Consider the following 6,212-nt stretch of genomic DNA (forward strand, 5'->3'; position numbering starts at 1 on the left):
GAGAGGAGGCGGCACAGCTGGAGGACCAGGGAGAAGGGGACCCTTAATACCATAACCAGGAAGTGGAGTGACCCCCAGGACTCAGAGTGGGCCTTTTTCTTCCCAGTCTCAGCATTCACAGGGAGTCCCTGTGGAAGTGTAGCCGTGCTGGCATGGTTATTCCATGCTATACACCTGCAGAAGTGGAGGATGCTGGAAGGGGGCAGGGAAGGCTGAATTTGTTTATTTATTGTGGCAAATTGATATTCACTTCAGAAAAAAACACCTTATGAAGATGCTGTTAAAATATGATTGATCTGGGCTTCCCTGGTGGCGCAGTGGTTGAGGGTCTGCCTGCCGATGTAGGGGACACGGGTTCGTGCCCCGGTCCGGGAAGATCCCACATGCTGCGGAGCGGCTGGGCCCGTGAGCCATGGCCGCTGAGCCTGCGCGTCCAGGGCGTGTGCTCCGCGACAGGAGAGGCCACAACAGTGAGAGGCCCGCCTAGCACAAAAAAAAAAAAAAAAAAAAAAAAAAAAAAAAGATTGATCTGGAAGACAACCCTTTAAAAGGTGAGGAGGGCACTTGCTAAAATATCCCAAGGGTATTTTGAAGAATGATAATGTGTCACAGACCCAGGCAAGTGATGAACTCAAATTTCTGCAGTAGGTTTTTTAAATTACAAAAGTTAAATATATGTAAAAATATAAAACATATCAAAATAGTGATAATAAAATTTAACAGTAGAATCTATGAGATGGGGTTGACTGAAAATCTGTAATTTGAGAAGACATTATCTGTGTGAAAGTACTTAAAGATGTTACTAAACCTAAAACTTTTTAAAACTTCAAGTGTGTGTACTCCTTTTTTTTCAAAAAAGGCAAGTGTTCTAAATTTGCTCTTCTTTTTTGTGATGATAAATGGTCGTTAGCAGTGTGCTATTTAATAGTTTAGAAAAAAATAAGTTCTCTTAATCTATCCCTTTAATGTAAAATGACATTTTAATGATGTGAGAGAAACAGCCTTTGAAAAGAAATTTGTACTCTAGAAAGTATTTTTGAAAAGAGGTATTTAGAAGTATTTCCATCATCCTATGGTTTTGTTTCTTTAAAAAAAAATCAAGTTTATTATCTATAAAAACCCTTATATCGATTTACTTTGAAAACTTGGAGAATTTTAGATCTGCTTAAAAATCTTCCTATCAACGTATTGTAGAAGAGAGGAGGACAGCTGAGCCCTTTGTTAAACTTGTAAAATGCATCAGATTCTAATAACCTTTCAAGAATAAATTATTGACTTCCGGGAACAGAGAAATTTACCAGCTGAATTTCAATACAGACCTTTACATAACAGGTGAGTGGGACTGAAAAAATTACTGCGATTTCCTAAGTGCACCCAGAGCTGCTCTTCCTCGTCGGGAGCAGGTAACTGGTGGGAGGCCTCTTCTGCTATGCCAGCTGCATGGTTCAAAAGCAAGTAGTGTACTTGGAATTGGACCTCCAAATCCAATTTTATCCCAAAGGGTTAAACCAAGGTTGTAAAAAATAATGGAGCACTAAAAAGATCTATGGTTGCCAGGGGCTGGGGGCAGGGAAAAGGGATGAATAGGTGAAGCACAGGGAATTTTTAGGGCAATGAAATTACTCTGTATAATACTGTCATGGTGGATCGTGTCGTTATGCATTCATCAAAGCCCATAAAATGTACCACACAAAGAGTGAACTCTAATGCCAACTACAGACTTTAGTTAATAATAATATATATCGGGCTTCCCTGGTGGCGCAGTGGTTGGGAGTCCGCCTGCTGATGCAGGGGACACGGGTTGGGAAGATCCCACATGCTGCGGAGCGGGTGGGCCCGTGAGCCATGGCCGCTGAGCCTGCACATCCGGAGCCTGTGCTCCGCAATGGGAGAGACCACGGCAGTGAGAGGCCCAAGTACCACACACACACACACACACACACACACACACACACACACACAAACACACACACACACATAATAATATATATCAATATTGGCTCATTGTTTTATAACAAACGTACCACACTAATATGAGCTGTTATTAATCTGGGAAACTGGGGAGAGGAGGGTTTTGAGTGGGTGTATGGGAACTCTTTGTATTTTCTGCTCAATTTTTCTGTAAATCTGAAACTACCTCTCAAAATAGTCTATTAATTTTTAAAAAATGAAACATTCAATTATAGTCCTCTTAGAAAGAATATTTTTGTTGCATTTCTAAAGTGAGAGCAAAAATTTTGTACCATTAATAATAAAACACTTTAAAATACTGTTTACCTCTAACTCATTCACTTTCATTTATATTTTTGTGTATGTTTAATAATGTACACAATGGAGTATCACAGTAACACCTGATTATAATCTGTAAGTCATCATCAGTCTATGGCGGGGAGTTGCACCCTCAAACATTTGTGTTGATACTATGCACATTCAAAATGTTTGTTGCTCTCTGGACTAATGCTTTCCCATGGAGAAAGTCAGCTTCGCATGGCTCAGTGAGTGTCTGGCGGTGGCTTGGTAAACACTCTTGGAAGGCGGTGCTGGAGGATGAATTACTGAGGCTGCCTTCCTGGGGCTGGGGTGCTACCAGCCAGGCAGCCTGCAGGGAGGGTGTCCTGCAGAGCAGCAGTCAGGATTAGGGGCTGAAGGGCTTGGTTTATGTGGAGAACATAAAAGAACCAGAATATTCATGACCTGACCAAGTGACAGGCAGGCCAGGGAGGCTGGTGTGGAGCGCTGGAAGAGCCAGGTCCTCTGGCAGGAGGGGAAGATAAGACTGGCTTATGTGGGCTATTCATCAATGAGGTAAGTCACGGTGGTCATGGGGAGGCCCAGCAAGACTTTCAAATGGATTGATTCCATCAGCAAGTCCAGTTCTGGCAGCACGGTGGGGCCTGTCAAAGCCGTAGTCGTAACTTGGTATCAAGGGTCACTGGAGTGATAAGCCCCTGTGGGCTGGACTCGAGAGATTGGACTCGCAGGGCTGACGCGGCCAGTGTGGCCGCTGAGCCAGTGAGGGCTGAGGGGTCAGTGGGGCAGGCTGGGCTAGCTAGCTTGGCCTTCCCTTCAGCCAGGAAGAAGGAAGCAGCTCTCACTTCCTTACTCATCACAGAATTGAATTAGGAAATGAAATGGCCACTTCCTGGCCTGTAAAGAGAAAGAGCTCCTTGGCCATCTGCCAACTGGAGGAAACCCCCAGTTCAGCCTCTCCCCAATCCCTGAAGCCCCGAGTTCCTCTGTGATGGTGCCCCATCAGGTACAGCAGTGGTTGCACATGTCTTCTGACAGCAGAACTTTTTCTTTATGCACAATACCAAACATATAAAGCCAGCCAAGGCCGAGCTGCCCTGGTGCAAGGGCAGGGGAGCTGCAGGGTGGGAGCTCAGACGTCTGTCCAGGCTTGGCTTCCACAATGAACCCCGAGGCGCAATTTGAGAACCAGTGCCTAGAGAAGCAAGTCCAAGCCCCTTGACATTCCTTCTATTTTACTTTCCAGTCTTGTCCTTGGGCACTCCTTGCTTTACGTTTTACGCCTCAAAATATAGCATTGCTCCCACACATCTGAGCTGTTTCATGCCTCTGTGCTTTGGCTCATGTTGTTCCTTTTGCTTGGAATGCCTTTCCACTGGCTGCCTCTGGCCCAGTCTTCAGAATTCACCTGTGATAACATCTCCTTTGATAAGATCTCTGGGCTCCCATAGTGCCCTTGAGATGTCTACATCTCAGAAGTTACCTCTTTCTACTGAAATTCTTTCTGGATCTGTTACCCTTACTAAACTGTAAACTTCCCAAGTGCAGGAATCGTTTGAATCTCTAAGTCCTCCATTCCCATTCCCAGCACTTGCAATACTTGATACAATTTTTTTAAAATTTATTTTTTGGCTGCGTTGGGTCTTCGTTGCTGTGAGCAGGCTTTCTCTAGTTGTGGAGAGCTGGGGCTACTCTTCGTTGTGGTGCGCAGGCTTCTCATTGCGGTGGCTTCTCTTGTTGCGGAACACGGACTCTAGGCACGCAGGCTTCAGTAGCTGCAGCACGTGGGCTCAGTAGTTGTGGCTCGCAGGCTCTAGAGCGCAGGCTCAGTAGTTGTGGCGCATGGGCTTAGTTGCTCCAAGGCATGTGGGATCTTCCCGGACCAGGGATCGAACCCGTGACCCCTGCATTGGCAGATGGATTCATAACCACTGTGCCACCAGAGAAGTCCCGATACAATTGTTTAAACATTATCAGTCATCAGTTTAGAATGCAATTTAGAAAGGAGTCACCAGTCTCCTTTCTGGAAAGCAATTTGGAGAAGAGTGTGTGTAATAAAGAAGGGAGGGAGGGGCACAGTACCTGAAAGCAGAGGGGAGAGGAGCTGAGCACTGAGGGGCTGGAGGGAAAACAACCATGTCCTGTGGATTTTTGCATAAAGCCACTGAAAGTTTACATCAGGTCTTGGGCGTGACATACCTGGCACTACTGCTGCCAATTAACCCTGGTAATAAGTAACTCTGGGAAAATGCACCCTTGTCTGCAATAGAAGGGCCTTTCCAGGAGTTCTGGAGGCTTTTGATTACTTCCCCGAGATGCTGCAGGCCTCCAGGGATTCTAACCAGCATAATGGACTTTTTAAGAAAATGGAGACAGCTGAGCAAGGAAAGTTCGTTCAAGTCCCGGGTGGATGATAATGGTTTGGTTTAGGACTCCTTCAGATCTGTCTGAAGGAAGAAATCTCTTACTGGAATTCTTTATTCACGGTTAGGGAGGGGGAGAGGGACAAGGCATTGGATTTTGTATTATGAGAACCAGATGGATCCCAGGCCCTGCTTTAAAATATTGAACAATCTCTCCATATATAGAATGAGCTAGCAGTGCTCCTCTTTCCCTGCTTCCCAGGTGCGCTGCAAGAACAAATGGGACCAGCACCTCCACTCACTGGCTTTGTGACCTTGGGCAAGTTCTTTAAACTGTGCACCTCGGTTTCCTCATGTGTCAAATGGGACACCACTTCCTTTAATCAATGAGATAATCCACAGAAAGCTCTTAATACAGGGCCTGATATAGAGTAAGCACTCAATAAAAATCAGCTAAAGTTATTGCTAACACCCTGAGTCATTTGGACAAGTTTAATTGATGATAAAAAGGCAGCCGAACTACCAAAAGGCAAGATAGCATAAAACTGACCCGTGAGCCAGCAGCATTAGCATCAGGGGGGAGCTTGTTAGCAATGCAGAATTGGGGGCCCAACACCAGCCCTGGTGAGTTTAACAAGGTCCCCAGGTGATTCATATTCAAGTTAAAGTTCAGGAAGCAAGAACGTAGAAGCACTGACATATCTACCACTTAACTCTCTAGGTCACTTTGGGAAGGTTCCTTAATCTCCCCGTGCTTCTTTTGTCATCTGTAAAACCCTGGCTCACAGGGCCGAGGTGGTGGTTAAATGACATAATCTGTGCCGAGTATCTAGGGTGGCGTCTGCACGGGGTAAGCGCCCTTCAGGATTTGCTGCTCTGCTCTCCAGCCCCACCCACCCCCGCCCCTGCCCAGGAGGCTTTGCTACTCTGTTTTCCAGCCCTCCCCCCATCCCCAAGAGCCTTGCACCTGGGGCCACGGTGCAGCAGGAACCAGACGGCCAGGTTCCCGTGCTGGCTCCCCAACCTGGAGAAAGGTCTGCCTATGTGACCTGGACAGCCACCTGTCTGTTCCAAGTTTCACTGTTCCCTCTGTTAAAATTGGACCAGTGACTGTGCCTAGCTCTTGGGGATGCTGAAGCATTGAGTGAGACGTGCAGCAAAGGGCCGGGCCAAGGCTCGCGCTTGGGTTTATCCATGGGCACGTACTGATTGGAGTCCACGCTCCAGGCTCAAGTGTGTCCCTGAGCCACTGGAGCGCTCTGCCTCTTGCTGCCCAGCCAACAGGTACAGGAACTCCCTGGGTACCAGGGAGGACAGGACCCAAACCCTTCCAGGCAAAGGAGAGAGAGAAGGCAGGCTGGGCCAGGTGAGTAAACGAGCCTGACCCCTCCCCAGGAGACGGGCCTGGATTCCCCTCTAGCACCTAAGCCCATGAGGGTGGGGCTCAGCAGCAAGTTTGGGGAGCGTCTAGTGTTTTGCCTCCACATAATGAGTGTATGTGCTAGGTGCACTGTGTGGATAAAGAACAGAAGAGTCCTGAAGGTATAAACATGATGACCAGACAGGAGACTCATCCCCATTTCTGTCTGTTCTGGGCCT

This window comes from Kogia breviceps, chromosome 2 (genome assembly GCF_026419965.1).
Source record: "Kogia breviceps isolate mKogBre1 chromosome 2, mKogBre1 haplotype 1, whole genome shotgun sequence".
Lineage (NCBI taxonomy): Eukaryota > Metazoa > Chordata > Mammalia > Artiodactyla > Physeteridae > Kogia > Kogia breviceps.